The 27,633-nt window shown below is 42.7% G+C and overlaps 1 long non-coding RNA gene and 1 pseudogene across 2 annotated transcripts; both read right to left on the bottom strand.

The window, feature by feature from the left end:
* Positions 1–2,191: 2,191 nt before the first annotated feature.
* Positions 2,192–13,053, bottom strand: LOC309623380. Its single transcript, XR_014241344.1, has 2 exons — positions 6,884–13,053; positions 2,192–2,602 (listed from the first exon to the last, which is right to left on the bottom strand). It is a non-coding gene; the product is annotated as an uncharacterized lncRNA (long non-coding RNA).
* Positions 13,054–17,474: 4,421 nt separating this feature from the next.
* LOC309623276 (cell division cycle protein 20 homolog pseudogene) lies at positions 17,475–19,734 on the bottom strand (annotated as a pseudogene). The gene has a single exon. The product of its transcript is annotated as a cell division cycle protein 20 homolog pseudogene (transcript).
* Between the last annotated feature and the right edge of the window lie 7,899 nt (positions 19,735–27,633).

Below are 27,633 nucleotides of genomic sequence, written 5' to 3'. Positions count from 1 at the left end.
CCTTTTCACGTATTTTCTTTAAAAAAAAAAAAGTATCTGGTTTCTTTGCAATAGGCCGTAGTTTATCATGTTCTTATTGGATCAAGAGTTTGCTGGGGATGGGGGAAAAGAGGCTTAGGGAATTTTTTAAGCTCTATTTAAACAGTTAGGCTTATTAATTCTCATGAAGAAAAATATTTATTTAAAGAACTGATTCACTATATTATAATCTTGTGAATAAACATACCCAGGGCATGAGTATGAGGAGGAAGTACGGAGAGTTAGTGATGAACAGGTTCGGATGGAGGAGGGGTCAGCAGTTACTAAGTACCCGGTGTTGATAGGTATTATCTCATTTAGTCCTAACCCCAGGTAAATACTGTGTCTCCATTTTATAGATGTGGAAACTGAGGCATGGAGATAGTAAGTATAAACCGTTTTGAGTTCATAGAGGTAATAACATGATAGATCACGGATCAGAACGTAGGTTGGACCGAGGAAACGACTTTCCTGCTCCACATACTACGATGGAAAGAAAACTGGCGCAGATATAGGGTGGGGTGAGGGAGCCGTTCTGAGTTTCAAACCCAGTTCCCTGTGGTTGATTGTATGATTTTAGGAAAAATCGCTGGATTCATCTGGGCCTGTTTCCTGAGCGATTAAAGTCCTTAACTTCAGGCAAAGGCCAAACCTACCTTTTTGGATAAATAACATTTATGCTGCCCACTTTGGTGATGTGAACCAACCTAAGATGTTTTAGCAGATTCTAAGAACTCTCCCCAACACACACATACCTGCCCCATGCCCCAGCACTGGGATTGTGGGGAGACCACAGGGCACGGGGATCTGGTCAGGGACAGATTAAGATCTAACAGGGAGCACGTGTGCTTGGGTAGAAATCATCCTCTAAATATCATCTAATCTCATGCATTGTCCACTAATTAATGAATTGAGACATAATTTAAATATCATGAAATGCACACATCTTCATGATTCAACGGGGTCTGTCTGACAATCACATACACACAGGTAAACCACCACCCTAAGCAAGTTTAAAAAATTTTTCCAACACCCCAGAAGTTCCCTCATGCTCCTTTCTAGTCAATTCCAACCCCTCCTGAACCAAGGAGGCAACCACTGTTGGGATTTATGTCGCCAGGGATTCATCTGACATTTCTTAGCGCTTCATACATGTGGAATCTTAAGCGTGAATCCACGTTCAATGCTAGAGGAACATCCATGGCTGCAGGAGTAGATGGCGAGTCCTACCGACCGTGGAGTCAGGGGTGCAAGTTCATGAGATGGGAGAGTGAAGGTCAGAGAGGCTGCTGGTGTTTGTTTCTTCTTTCCAAGAAGCTTATGAATTCTGGCTCTTTTATAGGGTCTCAAACGATACAGTGCACAGATTACTTTCTCTATGAATATATATTTAATCAGGTGATACTTACACACCTTCTGTGTTCATGCATTCACTTATACATTCATTCATTCAACAAAAATTTATTCCTGTCCAACTATATGAGCCTGAGACTACCTAGACAGCAGGATCACTTACAATTAAGATGCACAGAGTTTGTGCTGTCTGGGGCTGACATGCTAGTAGGGGAGACAAGCAATAAATGCCCTACCACGGAATGTACAGGATCATTTGTGAAGGCGGAACATGATATGAAAAATGAACCAAGGTCACAGAGGACAGAGCTTCACACAGAGCTGGTTTAGGAGGTGATATCGTGTCGCACTTAACCTGCAGCCAGTTTCAAGATGCAGGATTAAAATTGCTCTGTCGGCCGGAGCAGGAACCAGATTTCGAGCCTCGAGGCCATATTTGTTACTCATCGCTTTATTTATTTATTCATGACCCAATGTGCCAAGTAGGGTTCGATACTGTGACAATACAAAAATAAATGAGGCACGGATGCTATCCTCAAGGAGTTTACTTTTTAGGAGTCACTGGTCTCTGGCAAGACTTCGCTTTTTAAAAAAGTGTGCAATTGGGAGCTTCCCTGGCGGTCCAGTGGTTAAGACTCTGCACTTCCAGTGCAGGGGCCGCAGGTTCCATCCCTCGTCGGGGAACGAAGATCCCACATGTCATGCGGTGCGGCCAAAAGATTAAAAAATAATAATAAAATAAAATAATAAAGTAAAAAAATCTACAATTGCTTTCTCCATTGTCATCGTGCATTGAAAAAAACGAGCGCATCTCATGCACTTTTTTTTTTAAGTTATTTATTTATTTATTTTATTTTTGGCTGCGTTGGGTCTTCGCTGCTGCGTGTGGGCTTTCTCTAGTTGTGGTGAGCGGGGGCTACTCTTCGTTGCGGTGCACATGCTTCTCACTGTGGTGGCTTCTCTTGTTGCGGAGCACGGGCTCTAGGTGTGCGGGCTTCAGTAGTTGTGGCATGTGGGCTCAGTAGTTGCGGCGCACGGGCTTCGTTGCTCCGCAGCGTGTGGGATCCTCCCGGACCAGGGCTCGAATCCGTGTCCCCTGCATTGGCAGGCGGATTCTTAACCACTGCGCCACCAGGGAAGCCCCATTTTGATAAGTTTTCTTGAGTCACGCCTCAAGCCGCTTTGAATGGGAGTCACTGGACAGTTTTTGGAGATGCACGAGGAACCCGCTCTGCTGCACAAAAGCAAAAACACCTTTCATTCCTGCGTGTTTCAGGCACCTCCCGGGTCTCTTGGTCAGTTCCCTGTCAGCAGAGGCTTAAGAAAATAAACTGTGCCCTAGAAGGCACACTTTGGGGATTTCGACAGTTTCTCAGAAACACAGCATAAACTGTCCCAAGCTAATAAAATCAACACCCACCTCCCCCAACTCTCTCCCTCTCCCTCCCTCCCTCCCTCCCTCTCTTTTTCTCTCTGTCAAGGTTAACCACGTAGCTACTAGGGGACAAAAGCTTTCGGACATGTTCCACAGATGAATGTTTGATATCATGGGACAGGACAGGACCAGAACAATCAACTCCTCTTGGGCCAAAACTTTCCCATTAGTGTGTATCAGAAGTGTGCAGGCTCTGATTGCAGCAGAAGTAAACAGGACATAATGGGTTTTCAATAAATGCTGCCGAACCAGACTCCAAGTCTATTTGGAGAGGTTTATTTGACACGCAGAAGCAGCCAGGGGAACTGAGGACAGAAAGGCGAGAAGAGTTGAAGTTCACAAATGAAAATGAAGGGTGGGTTGTGACTGCACATGCAGACTCAAAGAGGAGAGACTCTTCTCGTCGGATGACCAGGCATCTGGAACAACGCCTTCATTCCAAATACCCCAGATTCATTGTCAGAGTCATTAGAATGCTAGAGGCAGAAGGGACTTAGAGAGGTTTGGACTCCTTTTTTTCTGTTTGTTTGCTTATTTTTTTAAACAAAAACGAAAAAACAACCTGAGGCTGGGCGTAGTAAAGGGTTCAGAATCCCACACTGGCTGAATCAGAAGTTGATCCCAGATCATTTTCTAACTCTCTTTGTCCCTTCATGTCTCTCCAACGTACAAAGCCAGAGGGTAAAGCCAGAGGGTAAAGACAAGCATTTGGTGTCAAGAAATTTTAAAAGATGTTTACCTTCTAATAGACTGAAATTGGCTTCAATCATTTCTTTCCCATTTAACCAGAAACAAATTTACCTATACAGTGAAACTTATTTTTCCTTACACTTTTTTAAGATGTGGAAGACCAAGCAACTGAGAAAAAGAGACAGACTCTAGTCTTAGATGAAACTCAGGGACCCCCCTCCTCTAAAGCCTGGACAAGCTCCAGAACAGACAGACCTTGGGAGCCCTTGGTCAGCCTTTCTGTTTCCCGGGTATTCGCTCTCCTCTAACAAGTTAATAAAATAACCAACAAAGGGCTGACACGTTTGGAATACAACCCAACATTTTTTCCTTAGCGCTTTGGTGTCCTGAGTCACGTCCCCTAGAAGCCAAGTCTGAGACCAGGGTCCCAGTGCTTGGGGTTTATTGAGGGACTGCTCTTCAGGAAAAATAGGTAAGGGAGTGTATGCGTTTCCTAGAGCTGCTATAACAAAGCACCACAGTGGCTTAAACAACAGATGTTTATTTTCTCACAATCCTGGAGGCTGGAAGTCCAAGATCAAGGTGTATTGGGTCAGACAGAGAAGGACAAATATAATATGATATCACTCATATGTGGAATCTAATTTTTAAAAATGATATAAATGAACTTATTTACAAAACAAAAACAGACTCACAGACTTCAAAAACAAACTTATGGTTACCAAAGGGGAAACATGGGGGAGGAGGGATAATTTAGGAGCTTGGGATGAACATACAAGCACTACCATATATAAAGTAGATAACCAACAAGGACCTACTATATAACACAGGGAACTCCACTCAGTATTCTGTGATAAGCTATATGAGAAAAGAATCTGAAAAAAAATGAATATATGTATATGTATAACGGAATCACTTTGCTGTACACCTGAAACTCACACAACATTGTAAATCAACTATACTCCAATAAAATTAAAATTTTTAAAAAAGGTGTTGGCAGGCTTGGTTCCTCCTGAGGCCTCTCCCCTTGCTTGCAATGACTGCCCTCATGCTGCCTCTTCTCGTGGTCGTCCCTCTGTTCATGCACAGCCCTGGTGACCCGTGGGTGTCCCAGTCTCCTCCTCTTATAAGGACACCAGTCATATTGAATTAGGGCTCACTCTAACGGCCTCATTAACTTCATTACCTCTTTAAAGGCCCTCTCCAAATACAGTCCCACTTTGAGGTACTGGAGGTTAGGGTTTCAACATACGAATTTTGAGAGGACACAATTAAGTCCATAACAGAGAGAGAGAGAGAAGGGGGATGAGGAAGAGGGAGGAGGGGAGACAGGATGTGGTCTCAGGAAAGCCTAGTCTCAGCCTGGTCCATGGCGTGAGGGGGTCCCGGCACCATCAATCAAACCACAGAATTGTCCCACCTTGAAGTAAGGAGGCTGGCTCTTCCTATCACCACACCTGTCAGTTCACTAGGCAGCCCCCAGTGTGTGTCTGGTGGGCAGGGGTCTTGGGGTATCTGCCCAGGCACCTCCAGGCAAGATGGTTCCTGTGAGTCAAGAGCATTTTTTGGAGAGGGTCACAGGTGGCCTCTCAAGCAATTATGCAGCTGGGGGGCAGCACCCCCATACAAAGAGGGCCTGGGCGAGGCAGCAGTTCTTCCCAGGTCTTCCCAGGCTCCGCTGTTTATTCCAGAAGCCTACCAGTCTTCTGTCTCCATTGGAAGTTTCCACACAGGACATGAAAGGGCTACGGGGGAGGGAAAGAGAGGGTCTGACCTGTTCTCTCCCTCAGCCCGTGGCACCTCCAGTGACCCAGTTGCCCAGGCCTGAATCCTTGACTTCCGGTCAACCACTAAGTCTCTCAGCCCTACCTCTTCATCAGCTTTCAAACCCATCTTCTCTCCAGTCTCATGGCCATTGCCCCAGCCCTAATCCCTATTACTAAAGAGTTTCTTCTCAGATCTCAGCCTCTAATCGAAGCCCCATCCAATTCTCCCACAATAGCCACACCTTATGATGGGCTGCTTTCATGATAGGGATAAAGTCCACTCTTAAATTCGACTCAAGGGCCTTCCCCAATGCAGCTGCTGCCTTCAGCCTCAAACCACGCCCCCAGCTCGTTCTTAACATCCCACCCACATTCAGCTCCTTTTCATCCTTAGACTTCCAACATCTGTTCTCAGCAGGCTGTTTACCCTGCACTCTGCCGGCCACCCCTCCCCCACCCCCGGCCATCAGCCGCGTCTCATGTAACACTTTTCCTGCGCAGCCTTGCCTGACCTTCACATTCAGCTGGTTGCCTCTGCTACGTGTTTATTTGCTCCGGCAATAGCACTTCATTGCAATTGAGGGTTTAGTGGCCCCTGCCCTTACTAGACTGCCAGCTTTCTGAAGGCAGGATGTGAATCTATCTGGTTAGTCATCCCCCCAACCCTGTGTTCCTGCCCTGCCACCTCATAGGGGCAATTTTAACTTTTCTTTCTTATTTTTTAACCTTGTTTTAAATTGAAGTATAGTTAATTTACAGTGTTGTGTAAGTTTCAGGTGTACAGCAAAGTGAATCAGTTATATATAGACATGTATATAAGTATATGGATAACTGAGTATATATGTGTTCTTCTTCAGATTCTTTTTCATTATAGGTTATTACAAGATATTAAATATAGTTCCCTGTGCTACACAGTAGGTCCTTGTTGTTTATCTATTTTATATATAGTAGTATGTATATGTTAATCCCAAATTCCTAATTTACCCCTCCCCCCAGTCTTAACTTTTCTGTGTCTGTCTCCATATTTGTACAATGTGAAAATATAACACAACATTCCTCATAGTTTGGAGGATAAATGACTGAATGTGTGTGTACTAGGTGTTACTTAGAACAGCGTTTGGCACACAGCAAGCCTAGGTAAGCAGTGGCTTGTATCATTTCTATTGCCGGCAGACTTAGTAGTCGAAGTTGTATCTCCAGCGCTGAGCAGAGGACTGGTGACGTCCCCCGTAAGATAAGAAAACCTGAAGGTGCTACAAGCGTCCTGGCAGCCAGTTTGGATTAAGCTCACCTTCATCATTTTGCAGATGGCGAAACCGGGGGCATGTGTGATCCCAGCTTCGGTCTTATCTCTGACTTTACTGGCCGCCAAGGCAAATATTTAATGTTAGTTTATAGCTGACACTAACAGCTTCCGTTAATATTCGATACAGGCAAGAAAACAAAAATCTTCTCATCAGAAGAGGTGATTAGGTTACGACTAACAATAGTTACACCTCAAGTTAATCATTTTAGAGGGTAAAAATACAGTATGGGACGACTGGCTAATTCTCATGAAAGCCTTGCTCATCTAGCTGTTTTACTAAATCAAGTGCAGCCCCCAGGAAATTGAGCCACATACCTGCATCTTTCCTGTGGCCCCGGTGAGCTCATCCACCACCTCGTCGCCTCCTGCTGTCTGTGACCACTCTCCTGGGACCCATGGCTGGACTTCGCTGACTCACCAGGCTGCTGGCTTCCCTGGAGGGAGCCTCCCAGCAGGATCACCTCATCCTTCTCTGGGGCTGCTCTCTCCTCCCTCTCTCCTTCCCCCTCCTCCTCCGCAGAGCCCACCCTAATGCACAGGGCTGACTGAGCTAGCCTTTGCCAAGGTGCCAGGAACAGTCAGCAGATGATTAAAACCTCTTTCACACAGAACACGTCTGGGCCCACAGATCCACAGCTAGAACGTTTTAGAGTTGGAGACCAAACCGTCTCCTTTCCATCTACACAAAGGCAGGAATAGCCAGAACAAGGCTAATTTTTTAAATGCAATTCTATACTTTTCGCCTTTTTCTCAAGGTTGCTCCTATGCCTCTCATTTCTTTCTCTGCCTTCAATCACCCTCTTTTCCCCTCTGGGATTTTTTTTGGTTGCTGCTGTTGTTTTCTTTTTTTCTTTCTTTTTTGTTTCTTGCCCCAAGTCTGGTCTAAAGGAGTTCTGTTCTCATTTCCTGTTTCCTCACTAAGGGTATGATGCTATGTGAACACCTAGCCAGAATCTGGCAGAAAGGCATAAAAAAGCAGAAGGAATCAGACCCGTTAAGTGAGGCTGCCCACCGTGAAAACACTGCTCTGGAGAGTTCCACCCGGCATTCACCCAAAGCTCATAGACACAGGAACATGAGTCATCAATGAGACAGTGTTACCACCCGCCTTTCTCCCCCCAGCCTCCCTAAAAAAAAAGAGGAAACGGCCTCTGACAATGGGATGTATGAACAAGAGTTCCCCACGTGGCACAAAGCATGACAACTTCTGCCACAGACTTCTGCTCTGCTTAGGGGGTGCTGGGCTCATGTTTGGTTTTCAAACCTCAAATCTGAAGAAAAATGTCACTCGAAGTATGATTTGTAGGGAACAATAGAAAGCCTGATTCTGAAGGAAAAACAAAGGCCAAATAGTACTACTGTTATATGACTTCTATGATTTTTTTAAAATAATTATAATTTTAAAAGGAATATTTGGCAATTCAGAGAAAATGAAATGAAAAGAGCAATAATTGCCTTTAAAGCACATAAGCAATATGATGGAAGAAAAAAAGATCAATTAGCCACACTGGTCAATAAAGCTGGAATGAGATGCAATTAAGCTTGCTCAAAGAAATGTTTGATTAAGGATTACAAAAAGCTCTCTAATTGTGAGGAAAGGAAAGAAGATTCTGAGGTGAGCCTGACAAGGGAGGTTACAATTTGTTAATGCCGCAGATTGAAATGAGAAACCCAACAATTAGAGTTGCTTAGGACAAAACAGCACCATTCTTAAAATGGATAATTATGCTCCTTAAAGGGATATAGACCAGCTTTAAAATCTTTAGCCACGTTCTTTCCAGATATCTCAGAACCATGTGAGTGAATATGCATGGCTAGACCAGGCCTCAACTCACTCCACTGTGAATGCAATTCATCAAGGAAAAAGGGCAATTCAGCAATTGATCAAGCATTTCTTCTCCAAGCTTTGATCCCCTAGGATGCCAAACAAGATCTGCTAATGATCTGTTCAACATCCATAACATCATCTTGGGAAAAATACGATTTTAGGCAAATTGAAAATAGGAAGGATTAGAAATGATTAGACAGTCTATAACTGTAAAACCCATCTGTGGTTAAAAACTATGTTTCTGGGACTTCCCTGGCAGTCCAGTGGTTAAGACTCCGTGCTTCCACTGCAGGGGGCATGGGTTCGATCCCTGGTTGGGGGACTAGGACCCCACATGCCACATGGCAAGGCCAAAAAAAAAAAAAAAAACTATATCTCTGTTTCCTTTGATTCCACCAACAATCTAGAAAGAATTAATTTTCATTGGTTATTCGGAAAATGTTAGCATTCAGGATTGACACACTGAATCCCTTTTCTTTTTCTGGTCTTTTCCCCCCGAGGGGAGACAATGCCTCCAAATCTCAGGCTGATATTCATCACCTTCCAGTCAACAGCTCTTCCCCACAACCATGCCTCCTGTTCCTGGGACCTGTCATTCCCACCTCCCTCCTTGCTGAAGAAAAGAAGACTTTTCTGCAATTGGCAGTAAACTGGCATTTTTCTCTACTTGTATCCTAAAGAAAAAGAAAACCTCTTTCAGAGAACAAGAAGTAGATTCCCCCAAAACAAACTCTTTAAGCAAGCAGTGTGTGTGCCTTGGTTATAAGCCGCAAGCAATGAAAGGGCATATCTATGCATGAATTGGCAGTTCCCTGGGTCTTGTCATTCTCACCAGGGAGGCAGACTCAGCAAACCAATTAACTAATTAAACCAATTAACCAAATGTGTAATTAACCTTGAGAACAGAGATGTCAACACAAGCCCAACAAAGAAATTACCCTCCTTCTGGAATTGCCTGGTGGCTTTAAGCCTTTTTGTTATCTGTCTTAAAGGCATATCCACAAAGAAAACATTCTCTGGGCACAGAATTAGTGGCCAAGCAATAATATCATATAGATGGGATGGAATCAAGCCAAGGGCAGTGTTTCCCACCCCCATTACAGTCCATTATCTGTCAGTAAATATACAAGAGTTTTGGAGGACATTGTCCACAGAACACTGGCCAATTCATGGTCATTTCTTTTGAGAACTCACATGTCCATTAAGAAGAACAGGGGAATAGCTCGAAATTTTCAAACTAGCCCCTACAAGAAGATGGTCAAGCACCTGGTAATTCAAACAATTGGTCCTAGGAGAACAGGAACTAAGAAAGGGATGACAAAAATGTTTGTAGAGGTTTGATCTGTGCACAGAAATCCCCAGAAAGATGAACTTGTGCAAATGTAGGAACACTTGGCTCTGTGCAATTCTGTGGAAATTCATCTCTGCCAAACAGTAAATTCACGCCTTTCCATAATCACTTTTAAGTAGCTCACCCTATAAAATTTGGGTTTTCAAGTAGCTTCAGGAATGTTATTTAGCATTAATGATGTAAAAGACACTGAGCTAAGCCTGTTTTCTTTTAGTAGCTTAGCTTATACTTCGGGGGAAAACTCAGAAAAAAAAAGTAACCTACAAAAATTTATATGTTAAGAACTGAATAGATAATATAGACTAGAGCCAAATATCTAATGACTGAGGGAGAATGACTGAGTGAGGCAGACTGAGACTTAGACCACTACTTATCCCATTTCAGAGAAACCAAAATCGTGATGGAGAGGTACATACAATCAAATCATTTGCAGGGGAAGTGAAAGCTAGAGCATTAGGAAATGTGAAGCTTATCAGGAGAATAAATATGTATGTGAAATCTCATACTGGATTTTCCTGTTCCTCTTGCATAAAAGATGCAATTTTCGACATTGCTTGGCCAAGATCAAAGCTCACCTGTGCTAAGTCAGCACACACTTTCTAATCCTTAAGTAAAAAGATACACTTGTGAACAGTAACACTCAGCCAAGTTCACAGACTCTGCACACAATCAGGGACTTAAAGAGTAATTTATAACCAGGCAAGGATGTTTAAGGAACCATGTTTCATTCTCTATACCAAGGATCCCGTTCCTGCCCCAAGTGCACAGCAAGCATGACTTCAATTAACCTCTCTGGGCCTCCATTTCCCCATCTGAAAAAAATGAAGGGGTTTTGAAATAGAACATCCTGTCATCCTTCTCATGGTTCAGATAGACTGTTTTTATTTTCCACCAATAAGGGATGAGACTCTCTGACAGCAAACACTCCTAATACTTTCGATCAACCAGAACACTGAAAATTTGGTCCAAAGAACCTTTCTTAAGATAAAGAGATAGCATTTCCCTGAGAATAATTCCAGTCTCGTTGAAACTTTAGCCAGGGAACTTATCAAATAAAGAAACCACCTAGTTCCAGACCCTGGGCAGAGTCCAAGAAAGTCAAACCCACGGCCTCATGGGAATTTAGAATTACACAGTTGTTCGTCAGGTTGAGAGTAAAGAATGTGAAGTTGTTTACCCGAGATTCTCCAAGACCATGTGAGCTGGGGCTCAGTGTTTTACAATCATATAATTGAAGAAAGCAAACTTCTAAAAAAACGATGTGTATCGTCTCCTAGAGGCTGTATACTGCCGAGTGAAGCACCGATCCTCACTCAGTGTGCTCTTGTTTATCTCCGCCGCACCCCCAAAACAAGATGGCGTGCACACAGGCCGAGTCTCGAGCATGGATGGATGGTGGTAATAAGAGGATGAATTCCAGTTCTAAGTAAGGTGCTTCATGCAAATAAAACAGATTTTGTTCTGTCTGTCTCTATGCAAATCAAGTGCCTTAGTACTGACATGGTATGGATTTGTTAATAATTGTAATGTTTGATGTACCATTAATATTACATGTGAGATGTTCAAATGTTTTAATTCCATTGAATAAATTCTGAGACAATCAAAAAACAGATTAAAAGTAAGTCCATGATAAATATCATTATGTGTATAAAAACATGGGTTAGTCTGTTTGGTAGATTGGGTGGCTTATAAACAACAGAAACTTTTTTCTCACAGTTCTGGAGGCTGAGAAGTCCAAGGTCAAGGCTCCGGTAGATTTGGTATCTGTTTCATAGATGGCCATATTCCTGCTGTGTCTCTACATGGTAAAAGGGGGAAGGAGCTCTCTGGGTCTCTCTTTTTTTTCTTTTTTTTTTTTTGAATTTTATTTTATTTATTTTTTTATACAGCAGGTTCTTATTAGTCATCAATTTTATACACATCACTGTATACATGTCAATCCCAATCACCCAATTCATCACACCACCACCCACACCACCCCGCCGCTTTCCCCCCTTGGTGTCCAGACGTTTGTTCTCTACATCTGTGTCTCAATTTCTGTCCTGCAACCGGTTCATCTGTACCATTTTTCTAGGTTCTACATATATGCGTTAATATACGATAATTGTTTTTCTCTTTCTGACTTACTTCACTCTGTATGACAGTCTCTAGATCCATCCACGTCTCAACAAATGACCCAATTTCATTCCTTTTTATGGCTGAGTAATATTGCATTGTATATATGTACCACATCTTATTTATCCATTCATCTCTTGGTGGGCATTTAGGTTGCTTCCATGACCTGGCTATTGTAAATAGTGCTGCAATGAACATTGGGGTACATGTGTCTTTTTGAATTATGGTTTCCTCTGGGTATATGCCCAGTAGTGGGATTGCTGGGTCATATGGTAATTCTATTTTTAGTTCTTTAAGGAACCTCCATACTGTTCTCCATAGTGGCTGTATCAATTTACATTCCCACCAACAGTGCAAGAGGGTTCCCTTTTCTCCACACCCTCTCCAGCATTTGTTGTTTGTAGATTTTCTGACGATGCCCATTCTAACTGGTGTGAGGTGATACCTCATTGTAGTTTTGATTTGCATTTCTCTAATAATTAATGACGTTGGGCAGCTTTTCATGTGCTTCTTGGTCATCTGTATGTCTTCTTTGGAGAAATATCTATTTAGGTCTTCTGCCCATTTTTGGATTGGGTTGTTTGTTTTTTTACTGTTGAGCTGCATGAGCTGTTTATATATTTTGGAGATTAATCCTTTGTCTGTTGATTCGTTTGCAAATATTTTCTCCTATTCTGAGGGTTGCCTTTTTGTCTTGTTTATGGTTTCCTTTGCTGTGCAAAAGCTTTGAAGTTTCATTAGGTCCCATTTGTTTATTTTTGTTTTTATTTCCATTACTCTAGGAGGTGGATCAAAAAAGATCTTACTGTGATTTTATGTCATAGAGTGTTCTTCCTATGTTTTCCTCTAAGAGTTTTATAGTGTCCGGTCTTACATTTAGGTCTCTAATCCATTTTAAGTTTAATTTTGTGTATGGTGTTAGGGAGTGTTCTAATTTCATTCTTTTACATGTAGCTGTCCAGTTTTCCCAGCACCACTTATTGAAGAGACTGTCTTTTCTCCATTGTATATCCTTGCCTCCTTTGTCATAGATTAGTTGACCATAGGTGCATGGGTTTATCTCTGGGCTTTCTATCTTGTTCCATTGATCTATGTTTCTGTTTTTGTGCCAGTATCCTATTGTCTTGATTACTGTAGCTTTACAGTATAGTCTGAAGTCAGGGAGTCTGATTCCTCCAGCTCCATTTTTTTCCCTCATTGATATATATGTTCCTATGACCATTTTTCCCTCATAGCCATTTGGCTATTCGGGGTCTTTTGTGTCTCCATAAAATTTTAAGATTTTTTGATCTAGTTCCATAAAAAATGCAGTGATATTGGTCTGTAATTTTCTTTTTTTGTAGTATCTTTGTCTGGTTTTGGTATCAGGGTGATGGTGGCCTCATAGAATGAGTTTGGGAGTGTTCCTTCCTCTGCAATTTTTTGGAAGAGTTTGAGAAGGATGGGTGTTAGCTCTTCTCTAAATGTTTGATAGAATTCACCTGTGAAGCCATCTGGTCCTGGACTTCTGTTTGTTGGAAGATTTTTAATCACAGTTTCAATTTCATTACTTGTGATTGATCTGTTCATATTTTCTATTTCTTCCTGGTTCAGTCTTGGAAGTTTACACCTTTCTAAGAATTTGTCCATTTCTTCCAGGTTGTCCATTTTATTGGCATAGAGTTGCTTGTAGTAGTCTCTTAGGATGCTTTGTATTTCTGCGGTGTCTGTTGTAACTTCTCCTTTTTCGTTTCTAATTTTATTGATTTGAGTCCTCTCCCTCTTTTTCTTCATGAGTCTGGCTAATGGTTTATCAATTTTGTTTATCTTCTCAAAGAACCAGCTTTTAGTTTTATTGACCTTTGCTATTGTTTTCTTTGCTTCTGTTTTATTTATTTCTGCTCTGATCTTTATGATTTCTTTCCTTCTACTAACTTTGGGTCTTGTTTGTTCTTCTTTCTCTAGGTCCTTTAGGTCTAGGGTTAGATTGTTTATTTGAGATTTTTCTTGTTTCTTGAGGTAGGCTTGTATTGCTATAAACTTCCCTCTTAGAACTGCTTTTGCTGCATCCCATAGGTTTTGGATCATCGTGTTTTCATTGTCATTTGTCTCTAGGTATTTTTTGATTTCCTCTTTGATTTCTTCAGTGATCTCTTGGTTATTTAGTAACATATTGTCTAGCCTCCATGTGTTTGTGTTTTTTACGTTTTTTTCCCTGTAACTGATTTCTAATCTCATAGTGTTGTGGTCAGAAAAGATGATTGATATGATTTCAGTTTTCTTAAATTTACTGAGACTTGATTTGTGACCCAAGATGTGATCTATCCTGGAGAATGTTCCGTGTGCACTTGAGAAGAAAGTGTAATCTGCTGTTTTTGGATGGAATGTCTTATAAATATCAATTAAATCTATCTGGTCTATTGTGTCATTTAAAGCTTGTGTTTCCTTATTAATTTTCTGTTTGAATGATCTGTCCATTGGTGTAAGTGAGGTGTTAAAGTCCCCCACTATTATTGTGTTACTGTCGATTACCTCTTTTATAGCTGTTAGCAGTTGCCTTATGTATTGAGGTGCTCCTATGTTGGGTGCATGTATATTTATAATTGTTATATCTTCTTCTTGGATTGATCCTTTGATCATTTTGTAGTGTCCTTCCTTGTCTCTTGTAACATTCTTTATTTTAAAGTCTATTTTATCTGATATGAGTATTGGTACTCCAGCTTTCTTTTGATTTCCATTCGCATGGAATATCTTTTTCCATCCCCTCACTTTCAGTCTGAATGTGTCCTTAGGTCTGAAGTGGGTCTCTTGTAGACAGCATATATATGGGTCTTGTTTTTGTATCCATTCAGCAAGACTGTGTCTTTTGGTTGGAGCATTTAATCCATTCACATTTAAGGTAATTATTGATATATATGTTCCTATGACCATTTTCTTAATTGTTTTGGGTTTGTTTTTGTAGGTCCTTTTCTTCTCTTGTGTTTCCCACTTAGAGAAGTTCCTTTAGCATTTGTTGTAGAGCTGGTTTGGTGGTGCTGAATTCTCTTAGCTTTTGCTTGTCTGTAAAGTTTTTGATTTCTCTGTTGAATCTGAATGAGATCCTTGCTGGGTAGAGTAATCTTGTTTGTAGGTTCTTCCCTTTCATCACTTTAAGTATATCATGCCACTCTCTTCTGGCTTGTAGAGTTTCTGCTGAGAAATCAGCTGTTAACTTTATGGGACTTCCCTTGTATGTTATTTGTCATTTTTCCCTTGCTGCTTTTAATAATTTTTCTTTGTCCTTAATTTTTGCCAATTTGATTACTATGTGTCTCAGTGTGTTTCTCCTTGGGTTTATCCTGCCTGAGACTCTCTGTGCTTCCTGGACTTGGGTGGCTATTTCCTTTCCCATGTTAGGGAAGTTTTCGACTATAATCTCTTCAAATATTTTCTCCAGTCCTTTCTCTCTCTTCTCCTTCTGGGACCCCTATAATGCTAATGTTGTTGCATTTAATGTTGTCCCAGAGGTCTCTTAGGCCATCTTCACTTCTTTTCATTCTTTTTTCTTTATTCTGTTCTGCAGCAGTGAATTCCACCATTCTGTCTTCCAGGTCACTTATCCGTTCTTCTGCCTCAGTTATTCTGCTATTGATTCCTTCTAGTGTAGTTTTCATTTCAGTTATTGAATTGTTCATCTCTGTTTGTTTGTTCTTCAATTCTTCTAGGTCTTTGTTAAACATTTCTTGCATCTTCTCGATCTTTGCCTCCATTCTTTTTCCGAGGTCCTGGATCATCTTCACTATCATTATTCTGAATTCTTTTTCTGGAAGGTTGCCTATCTCCACTTCATTTAGTTGTTTTTTTTAGGTTTTATCTTGTTCCTTCATCTGGTACATAGCCCTCTGCCTTTTCATCTTGTCTCTCTTTCTGTGAATGTGGTTTTTGTTCCACAGGCTGCAGGATTGTAGTTCTTCTTGCTTCTGCTGTTTGCCCTCTGGTGGATGAGGCTATCTAAGAGGCTTATGCAAGTTTTCTGATGGGAGAGACTGGTGGTGAGTATAGCTGACTGTTGCTCTGGTGGGCAGAGCTCAGTAAAACTTTAATCCACTTGACTGCTGATGGGTGGGGCTGGGTTCCCTCCCTGTTGGTTGTTTGGCCTGAGGCAACCCAACACTGGCGCCTACCTGGGCTCTTTGGTGGGGCTAATGGCAGACTCTGGGAGGGCTCACGCCAAGGAGCACTTCCCAGAACTTCTGCTGCCAGTGTCCTCATCCCCACGGTGAGCCACAGCCACACCCTGCCTCTGCAGGAGACCCCCCCAACACCAGCATGTAGGTCTGGTTCAGTCTCCCCTGTGGTCACTGCTCCTTCCCCTGGGTCCCTATGCGCACACTACTTTGTGTGTGTCCTCCAAGAGTGGAGTCTCTGTTTCCCCCAGTTCTGTCGAAGTCCTGCAATCAAATCCCAGTAGCCTTCAAAGTCTGATTCTCTAGGAATTCCTCCTCCCATTGCCGGACCCCCAGGTTGGGAAGCCTGATGGGCTCAGAACCTTCACTCCAGTGGGTGGACTTCTGTGGTACAAGTGTTCTCCAGTTTGTGAGTCACCCACCCAGCGTTTATGGGATTTGATTTTACTGTGATTGCGCCCCTCCTACCATCTCATTGTGGCTTCTCCTTTGTCTTTGGATGTGGGGTATCTTTTTTGGTGAGTTCCAGTGTCTTCCTGTCGATGATTGTCCAGCAGCTAGTAGTGATTCTGGTGTTCTTGCAAGAGGGAGTGAGAGCACGTCCTTCTACTCCGCCATCTTGGTTCCAATCCCAGCTTCTGTGGGAGGAGTCTGGCATGGCTTCACTGGGTCCTCTGCTTAGGGTCTCAAAAGGCTGCAATCATAGTTTCTGCCAGAGCTGAGGTCTCATCTCAGATTCCAATAGGGAAGGATCCACTTCCAAATTCACTTCATTCTTCTGGCAATGAGTTTATCTCTGCTATTTAAATTATGTATCCTTTTCAAAAGCACAAGAGTGTACATTCTTGTACTCTGGGTCTCTTTTATAAGGCTGCTAATCCCATTCATGAGGGCTCCAGCATCATGACCTAATCACCTCTCAAAAGCCCCACTTTTTAAATTAAGATTTCAACATATGAATTTGGGGGGGGGGGAACATAAACTTTCAGTCTATAACAAACATGTGCACTTCAATGCCTTTTCTTTCAGGCTTACATTAATTCCCTAAACAAACACTTATTGAACACATGCTAAGTGCCTGCCTAGGTCTGGAAATATGGTTAGAATTGGGGATAAATAAGTCTGTCGTAGTTCATATGCTCAGGGATATTGTAAACTATAATCATATAAAGATATATATTGGAGTAATTAATACAAAGCTTCAGTATTTAATGTCACAAGAATTTTGGCTTTTTATATTCCATGAACTGTTTTGTGAGTATGTTGTTTCTTCTAAACAATGAATGACAGGAAAAAAATACAGTTAAATTTGGTAATGTATTCAAGCATACCATAACGCACACAATTTTTGAAAATCATTTATAAGACAAATGGCAAATTAATTTTTAGGATACTGAACATTCAAGGCAAGGTCACATACTAGGATCATTTTTTTTTTTTTTTAGGAGGGAGACGTGACTTTATTAGAAAAGTAAAAAAAAAAAAAAAAAAATAGCACAAAAAACTGAGGTGAGTTGGTCCTTAACAGATGCCTTGGTGGATGAGGCTGCTTTTGGCTGTGCTGGCCATCTCTCGCTCCCGCTGCCAGGCAGGGTCCAACTCAAAGCAGCGCCACAGCCGCAGGGTCTCTGCTGCTGCTGCTGATGCCACTGTAGCCCCATCTGGGCTCATGGTCAGACTAAGGACCTGGGCTGTGTGACCTTTCAGCTCAGCCACCTTGGCCATGGTTGGGTACTTCCAAATAACCAGCTGGTTCTGGGCAAAGCCATGGCCTGAGATGAGCTCCTTGTAGTGGGGAGACCAGAGGATGGAGCGCACCTGGGAATGGGCATCCACAGCACTCAGACAGGCCCCAGAGCAGACGTTCCAGATACGAATGTGTCGATCACTTGTGCCCCCTCCAGTTGCCAGGACATTGGGCTGCCAGGGACACCAAGCTACAGCCTTGACAGCCTCTTGATGCTGGGTGAATGTCTGCAGAGGAACCCAGCCACCCTCTCCAGGAGCACCAGGCCACATGTTGACAAGTTATCGTTGCCGCCACTGGCTAAATGTCGTCCCTCTGGGGCCCAGCGCAGAGCACACACTTCCTGGCTGTGGCCACTCAGTGTGGCCACATGGTGTTCTGCTACCCGAACATCATGGTGTGGGACGTGGCCAGAGTGTGAGCCACTACACAGGATATAGCTATTCCAACCGAGGGAGCCCACTGGGGCAGAATGGTCATGTTTCGAAGCCGTTTCTGCTGTTGCACATCCCATAGCTGCACCTCAGCGCTGCTGGTACCCACAGCCGGGTAGCTGCCCTCCTTCATCCAGGCCACAGAAGATGTATAGTCCCCAGGCTGCTCCATTTGCAGCAGCTGCAGGATGTCACCAGAGCTAGCGCTCCACAAGTACACACTCTTGTCCAAAGCCACAGTCAGTACATTCCCAGAGCTCCAATCCACAAGGTTCAGGTAGTAGTCATTCTGGATTTCAGGGGCGTCCAGGATCCTGTCTGGCCGGGAAGGAACGTAACGGCTGGTCTTCCTGCTGGAGCTGGTTGTGGTCTTCTGGCTCTAGAGTACTTTCAGTCTGTTCTGGTCACCCTCTGGGGCATTTTGTGGTTTTCCACTGAGCTGAAGGATCTTGGCTTCCTCCACATCAAAACCGTTCAGGTTCAAAGCCCATGCTTTCTGATGTTCCTTCTTGGTGGGCGTCGGACTGTCTTCGGGCTGGTTCTCCTCGCTCGGGAGGAAGCTAGCGACCTCCATCTGGGAAGCACTGCGACGGGGGATATAGCGATCGCAGCCAGGTTTGCTGGGAGTGGTCTGAATCTTGGAGCTGGATTTGCCGGGCGTTCGGCCCTGGGGTCCTCCCGGCGCTGTGGGATCGGTTGGCTGCCCGCTTAGGCAAGGGGCCCGGTCTGAGGCTTCCTTCGCTTTGCGCTGCCAGCGCGCAGGGGCTGCGTTGGGGATGAGTGTAGCCGGCTGCAGCAGCGGGTGCAGGTCACCCTCGAATGCGAACTGGGCCATGGGAGCGTCCCCGGTTCGCTTGGCCCAGCCGCCTCTCACCGCCAGCTCAAAGCAGGCTCCGATCCCAGACCCTAGGATCAGCATTAAATGTTTGCATCTAGAAAAGAAAATAATTGTAATAGTTTTAAAGATATTATACCGCTCTAATTTGCTTGTATTTTACAGACTTCAAAAAACACTGAAAGGTTCGTTTATAAAGGCTTCCAGATGATACTTTTTTGTTTTTTTTTTTTTGACTTCGTTGGGTCTTTGTTTTTGCACGCGGGCTTTCTCTAGTTGCGGTGAGCGGGGGCTACTCTTCATTGCGGTGCATTGTCATGGCTTCTCTTGTTGCGGAGCACGGGCTCTAGGTGCGCAGGCTTCAGTAGTTGCAGCACACGGGCTCAGTAGTTGTGGCTCACAGGCTCTAGAGCGCAGGCTCAGTAGCTGTGGCGCATGGGCTTAGTTGCTCCACGGCATGTGGGATCTTCCCAGACCAGGGCTTGAACCCATGTCCCCTGCATTGGCAGGCAGATTCTTAACCACTGCACCACCAGGGAAGCCCCAGATGATACTTTTATGACAGAGGGAATACAGAGACAAAAACTAGAAAGGAAACATTCAGAGCCCCTTTTACAAGTAGGGAGTCACTAGGCTGGAATCTCATCTCCAAAACTGACTGGCCACGCAAAGGTCAAGCTACTTTCTCAGGGCAGCCCAGAAGCTTGAGAAAATTCCCAGAATTCCTGGACAGTAAAGCACAATTTCCCAGAGGAGGAACCCACTGCTCCCCTTCTTCCGGCCTCTGTGCCTTCACCCTCTCCTCTCCTCCCCCCCCGCCCCCCCCACCGCTGGGCTCTGCCTCCTTACACGGGATTTAACTTACATGTACGTAAAAGAAAATAAACATCTTACACTGAAGTATAAAAGTGTTGAAAGTTGTGGAATAAAGTGAATTCCCTCCTCACCTCAAAATGTTTACAGATCTCGTGGCCTTTACACATAATGACATCATATCATGTAGTTATCATTACTGTTAGACTTTTTGGCAAGAACTGTGATTTACTCATCTTAACACATAGATTTGAATGGATTTGCTATTAGAAATGATACAAGATCCCTTTAGACTCTGGAGACTGAGTTTAGGAATAAAACTAAAAGAGCATGTTAGTAATTCATCATTACCAAGATACACAGGAAAAATGAATGAAAAACATGAAGTGCTGGGACCCTTGTCGTTTAGATTTCCAGGCTAGATTAACTTTCTGAACGCAAAGGCCACTTTTCTCTTAAATGATGTGCAGCCGTTTCCCTGGAGCTGGGTCGGTGTTGCTCATGCTGCATTTAGACTCTACCCCATTGTCACAGAAAATTCTAGCAAAAGTCTGCCTGCAGTGCCATTGTGTATTTGAACATTCGCTACAATGCTGTTTTTTATGGCAAAACACACACACACACACACACACACACACACACACACACACACACACGATGTTAGAGCGTCTCATAACTTAAGCTTTTGTTCCTAAATAGAAATAAATTCCTGAAAATTTCTTTCGGGAGGGACCTCACTTCTGCACAAGATGCTTTGCATATCCTGATTGGTGAAGCAGTTTCCTTGAAAATAACCCAGTTTACTCATAAGATTTGGGAACTAGCATAAATAAAATCACTGGCAAACAAAGCTTGAAATAATTTTTTCCTCCATGTAATCTCTTTTAAATGGGCTGTTTGATTTATGAATAGAGTAATCATAATGCAGACTCTGTTCGGGGAAAAAGCATATGTAAGTGACTGGAAAGGACTGGACGTATCTTCACAGTGTATTAACTCTCATGTATGATATACTCACAGTAGGTACTAAACCGTGCGGATAGTTCTGCTTCAGAATTGCTCTTAAACTCACCCAACTTACTCAATGGAACTTGGGCCTCTGGAACTGAAATACAATGCACAGTAAAAAACTATCGTACAACAGCATGGTACCTTGACCACGGGGAGGGAAAGTAAACACAAGAATGGTGGGACCACAGTCACTTCCACTGGCAGATCTAAGTTTCAGGGAAATGCTGGCTTGCTTGCATTTTTCTTCTTTTTTAATTAAAAAAAAAAAATCTACAACCAACTTGTCAGTTTACAGCCCTGGAAAGATATTTGTAGCCAAAATACAAACTTCCCAGATGGGGCTAAAGGCTCTCTCACACATAAGTCAATCAGCATAAATAGCTCTTTTCAATAAAATTAGTATTAGTATGTCTTTGAATATATGGTTATTTAGCATAGATTATTACTGTTTCTTGATAGAGACGTCATTAAAATGAAGGGTTTTTTTCCTAAAATTAATGAGCAAAAATTACCAGATTGTACTATTAACGTATTGACTCCAAATAAGATACACTGGAACTATTGATAATTTGAATTGCTGAAGCTTTTAAGATGTTTAAAATTCTTTATAGTTCTCACTCCTATAATCCTTCATGCATCTAGTTGTTGTTTCTAATTCAACTGAAAAGATGAAAGGTTTGCCCAAAATATAGACTAAGTGCAGGGAAGAAGTGATTTTCTTGTTCCTCTCTTTCTCTCTCTCTTTTTTTCTTTTAACATCAAGGTGGGAACAAGTACTGGTTTTAATTTTAAATAATCCTTCAAAATATTTGTGAAAATGCTTATAAACAGTAAAAATCAACAATTAAAAAAGGGGAGGAAGAAAAAGAATTCACAGTTACCTAGCGGGGGAAAGCCCTCTGGAAAGAGTTTCAGCACATCGACTCCCATTAAGGAAAAATATTGAGCAAGTGATTGAACAGGGAAAACGTGAACACAGAGTTCAACACAAATATCAGTAAGCCAATATCAGATCGTTGGTAACCAACAGGACCGCAGGTGGGGAGATTCTTGTTTGGGGCTGGAATGGAAACCATATCTGATCTTATACTGTGCTTGCTTCATCTGAACTTACATTGTTGGTTTCTGTTCAGAATTAAATGATATGTTTGATAGTCTTCCAGAAACAGGGTTCTAGACTATCCACCAAGCTCGCCTCTCCATCCACTGCCTTCAGCTTTAGTGCAGAAGGGTAAGTTTGCTAATCCCACAATTCTCGATGAAGACCTGTGGCTGTGAATTCTGAAGGTGATTCCCCCTTTTTCTCTTACAGCCCCAAAGATTGTTTCCTAGCTCGTGCAGCCCACATAGGTTGACACAGAACCCAGGTGCCTCGGGTGGGGTTTAGTCTACTCTCCCACCTTTGAGAGAAGCAGTGTAACTCACTGCCTTCACCTACTCTGGTTTCCACCACGAATCTGTTCCTAGACCCCAAAGAATGGATGAATTGAACTGTGTAGTCAGGATGAGAGAACAAAGAAACAACATACCATTTCCATCTCTTTCTTTCTCCAGCCAGTTTATTAATAAATTATCATCTACAGAGCATTTACCACTAGAATACCTAGCCATTTTTATGAACGGCAAGACTAGAGAAAAAGCCCCCATAGTATGACAGTAATATGGACCTAAAGCCTGATGGTGAACGCACAGCACTTCTCTGCTAGTGTGTAGCAAGCATCAGTCCTGGTTAAAAGCTACCAACTTGTAAAACAGTTCAATAGGAAGCTTCCACTTTGAAACTGTGATGCTTGATTGGCAGCACTAGAGGAACCATTTCAGATGCGTTTTACCCCAGATGAACCATTTTACCAACAACCATTAACTATCTCCACACTGATAATCATGCAGTTATATTTGTCAGAAGCCCTGATCCCTTGAATAAATGTTACTGAGCCCACTATTTAAAGGAACCCTCTGGCAAATCCTTTGGCAAAGCAATGAAAAAGTTTACAGCCAAGCATGGCCCTCTAGTGCCTGTTTTGTAAGTCTATTGTTTCATGTTACTAGGTTTGCTAAAAGTAGGCCTTGCATATTGGCAATAAGCATTTTCTCACCTCAACCTAATACCTTGCTATTTATTAGCTGTACTGAGAATGTGCAGACCTCATGTGATGCAAAACCATGCCAACATCTATTAAAGGGAAACCAATTAGAATAAACTTAGCCATCAGTTAGGCCATTCCTCATGTGAGGCATTGGCAAGTCACACTGAGAGACAGTGTGTTATTGTTTCAATGTACAGACAGGAGTCTGATGATCTGGCTTTGAATCCCAGTTCTTATGAAAGTCTCTAAACTTCAGATCCCAGTTCTATAAAATGTGGATGACAGTAATAGTATTTACCTTCTACCTCGAGCTGTTGTGAAAACAAATTAATAAGACAATGAATACGGTAAGTTAGCATGGTACCCGGCACATAAATGCTGAAGAAGTGCTAGCTAGCATTACCAGCAAAAAGACCTACCACTTTAGAAAGGAACTGGAAAAGTCTCAGTACTGGCTCCAGTGGGACGTTGGAGGCCCACACTTATCATGGCAACCTCAGCATCTTCCCTTTAAGTTCTTCCCCCTAGCTAGCCACAGAAAAGGGTTGAGCTGAATCAAGAGTTTCCACTGGCTTTGAACAAAGGTTGGCAGCAGTCACGGGGCCTCCATCCCTCCCATCCTCATTGGCTTCCATCCACACAGTGCCAAGTAGCGCATCAACAGGATGTGGAGTCATCTTCCGTGGTCCCAGCTGGCTCTGATTGTGCTATGATGACTTGGCTATTGCAGATGCTAGAATGAAATCATGTCTCAACTTCACCTCTTGAATGCAATGTTGTTTATATTTGCCCAATACTTCCCCCCTCCCCTTGGGTCTTTTAAAGATCATGCCAAACGCTTTGTTTCTTTTACCTGAATAAAGTCTTCCATTAAGATAGTTGAGAACAGTTAGTCTTACTGATACTTTGCAGATCTGGAAGAGAGTTTTCATAGCTACATAGTCTTTCCCTCCCCAGAGTCTGGCTTCACACTGAGCGAAAGTGATCCTTCTAAAAATCTAAGCCAGATCGTGCCACTCCTGTGTTCCAAAAACCAGAGTCCTTAGATGGCTTACAGGCACTAACATAATCTCCACTTAGCCCCACTTCCTCTTCCTCTACTCTCTTCCTGGCTTTCTTGCTTGTCTTTGAATAACCGCAAGTGCACTCCTACCTCAGGGCCTTTGCACCTGCTCTTCCCTCTGCCTGGAATGCTCTTTGCCCCAGATATCTGTGTAGCTCAGTTCCTTGCTTCCTTCTGGTCTCAAAGCAAATGTCACCTTCTCAGGCAGGCTTTCTTCTATTATTCTATATCAGATAGAACTCTCCCTCTCACCCCTCTCTCTTTCCTTTTACTCTGCACGCATCACCTTGCATATTATATACTCGCTGAGTTTTTGGCTGGCTCCTGCGCTAAAATAGAAAGTTTATAAGAAAGCATCTACTTTGTTTGCCACTGTACCACCCGCACTTGGACCCCTGAAGGCGTTCAGTAGGTGCTCAATAAATGGTTATTAAATGTTAAACGAACTACTGCCTAGGGGACTCAGCAGCAATCAGATCTCTCATTCTAATCTGCCTATTTACCCAACAAACAGTCGCATTGCTAATATCCTTCTTGTCAGTCTAGTTTTTGTTCTTAACCTTCTTGTATTCTTTTAAGTTCCTTCTGTGCTTCCCACACATGACTCCACATTTCTTTTTCACCAGTATTCTGGGACACATTATATCACTCTCTACTCCCTAATTCTTTTTTTGTAATAATCTACAGAACATTGTTTCACGAATTGTTTAAAAACACCCCACTCGTAACAACGAACATACTGTTTTGATTATGTATAATCTTGGTGCACGTAGGTAGCAGTCCTTCTTTGGTTTTGCCTCAGTGTTTAGGTGCTCTGCAGCTCTGAGGTAAAATGAGCTGCTAGCAAGATGCATTATCTATACACAAACAGCTATGGTTGTATAAAGCCAAGCCGAGATCCTATGGGTATAAAGATCCTATGGGTATAAAGCCAAGAAGTTGGATGTTTGAATTGAGTTGTATCTTGCTTTCCAGTTCTTTCTTAAAAGCATTGCCAAAGCATAAGTTTGGTGGCTAATATGGAATTTAAATTTCTCTGAGAAAGATAAGGAGGCAGCAGGACAAAAAGGCTGACAGGGTCCCATTGTTAAAGGAAAGAGTGCTGAGAAAGAGAAGCTTGTTCTTACCATAAATTTCAAATAACAGTAAAGAGAAACTTATCGGGAAGAACGATAACAAAGAGAAGAGGGAAATCTGGAAGAAATGAAAATAACAGAATTGACATTGGTTTTATGGTTTCCATTCATAAACATGCTAGAAAATTCTGGTTCTAACCTGTACTAGTCCTCATCCTGTTTCTTCTATTCTTTCTATTGGCAAGACTGCTTTACTCTTCTAGAACTGCCCGGCCCTGGGGAGAAGATAAAGAAGAGAGAAGACCTGAATTCCCTCAGGCCCTCCAGGGACTCCCTACCTGGCTTAGAAACCTCTATCTCCTACTAGCTGTGCATCCTTGGGCAAGTTACTCAACTTCTCCCTGCCTGATGGGGATAATAGTAGTATTTGCTCCTGTGTCAGACAGGAATAATAGTAGCAGTATCTGCTTCTTAGGGGTATGGGAAGGATTACATGAGTTAATGCAAAGCACTAGAATAAGGCTTGGTACACTGAAAGTGACCAATAAATGGTAGCTAATATTCCCAGCAGCTTAGGAATTTCTTTGCTTCTTATTCATGAATTTAAGGTCAAGGATTCAGTATCTGTATTGACTTTAAAGCAACAAAAGTACCCTCTTCTCCTAACTTCAACTATGTAGACTTCACCCGGAGGCAAAGCCACCCAACCACTCTCTAGACTGGGGATGGCTCTGCTTAAATGGAACCTCTTTTCTGGCACGACCGATCCCAGGGGAAGCGAGTCTTACTCCAGACCGTGTATACCTGAAAGATGCCATCCGATTTAGAATCCTATCATGAGACAGTGTTGAAAGTGGTTAAACTTGGGGATTTTTCTGGAATTCACCTACTCGATCCATTTTATCTCTGGATCTACCTATTAGTGTAATTAAGACTCCGTCATAAAAAAAAAAAAAGGAGTCCGTCATAAAGACTTAATACACGTGTGTCTCAGTACCTAGACCCTTAGCCATAAAGAAAATACAAAAACTTCAGAAAGAAACTATAGAGGAAGACCTTAGCTCAGTTCCTCCACCATATGTTTTCCTCTACCCAGATGGCCCTGAATGGAATGAATGAGATGAGTGGGGCACAGCTCTTGACAAACAAACCACCGATGTGTTTATACAATTTGTTAAACAGTGTTCCATGGATTACTGTGTTTTAAAAAAAGTCAGGGAGTGACTCACTGTTTTTATAATAATAATAATCTAGCATTCTACAACTAGATACATGCTGCTATTGGGGATGAAAGTACAAAGGAATCAAGGGAATGCCTTCTCTTCCAGAAAGGAAAGCCATGTAGCTGCAGTCAACGTCTTTGCAAAAAGACCCATCACCCGGGAGCGACCACACAGCCTACAGGAGAAGGGGCAGTGGCATTTACTGAGTAGTATTACCTGCCAAGGCATGTCCAAGGAATGTTACTTAAGTCATTCAATCATCAAACAACTGTAGGAATTAGCTAGTATTATCTCCACTGTAATAAGGAAGCATCCAAGCTGAGACTTAACTGACCTGTTCAAGGATGTAAAGTAAATGCATGACAACACATCACTGCGGCACTCACTGTAAACACCAGGTCCCTCTGGGAGGCTTAGTGCCACGCTGGTCTTCACGTCATGAGCACAATTTTGACCGTGTTAAAGTTGTCCACATCCTAATCAGCAGAACCTACGAATATGTTATATTACATGGCAAAGGGGAATCAAAATAAGGGAGATCAAATGAAGGTGGAAACAGACTAACCTTGAGATGAGAGTGTGGACAAAAACATTGCCTGCCATTCTAGTAAACAAGGAATGTTGCCTGCCATCAAAACTTCAGCCACTGCAGCTGCCCCGTCAGAGCTCCCTGAGGGGGATTCAGGGTGGAGAAAAACAAGGTACTGGCCCTAGATAGTCAAGGTGCATATCTAAAGAATACTTTCAATGAGCCCAGACTCTTGCATCTCCCCATACCTAGAAAAGCACTAAATCATTAACCTGAGATATCTGGTTTTTGGGATTAGCAGTAATCTTTTGATGTTCGACTACATGTTTTGTTTTGTTTTCAGCAAAGACTCCTATGTATCCTGGTTCTTCCCTTACCTGATCGGAACTGTTCCTCAGGGCAATCTGAGAGGCTGTCTCCCAGGCGAGAGTCCTCAGCAAGGTCCTCGAATAAAACATATCTTGCAACTTTTAGGTGGTGTGTTTTTCTTCAGTCGACAGGAGGTTATCCTGGATTATCGGGATGAGCCCACTGTAATCACAAACAAATGTCTTTATAATTGACAGAGGGAGGCAGGAGGGCCAGAAACAAAGAAGATATGAGAAGAGGAGCAGAGAGGGAGGGAGGGAGATTTGAAGACGTTGCACCGCTGTCTTCAAAGATGAAGGAAGTGACCATGAACCAGGAATTCAGGCGGCCTCTAGGAGCTGGAAAAGACGAGGGAACAGACAACTCTCCCCTAGAGCTGCCACAAGTAACACCACCCACTGACACCATGATTTTAGCCCAGGAAGACCCATTTTCAGAC

Source organism: Balaenoptera borealis, assembly GCF_965194805.1.
Source record: "Balaenoptera borealis genome assembly, chromosome: 2".
NCBI classification, from domain to species: domain Eukaryota; kingdom Metazoa; phylum Chordata; class Mammalia; order Artiodactyla; family Balaenopteridae; genus Balaenoptera; species Balaenoptera borealis.
The sequence above is the reverse complement of the archived record's forward strand: the minus strand, read 5'-3'. Positions and strand labels throughout refer to the sequence as shown.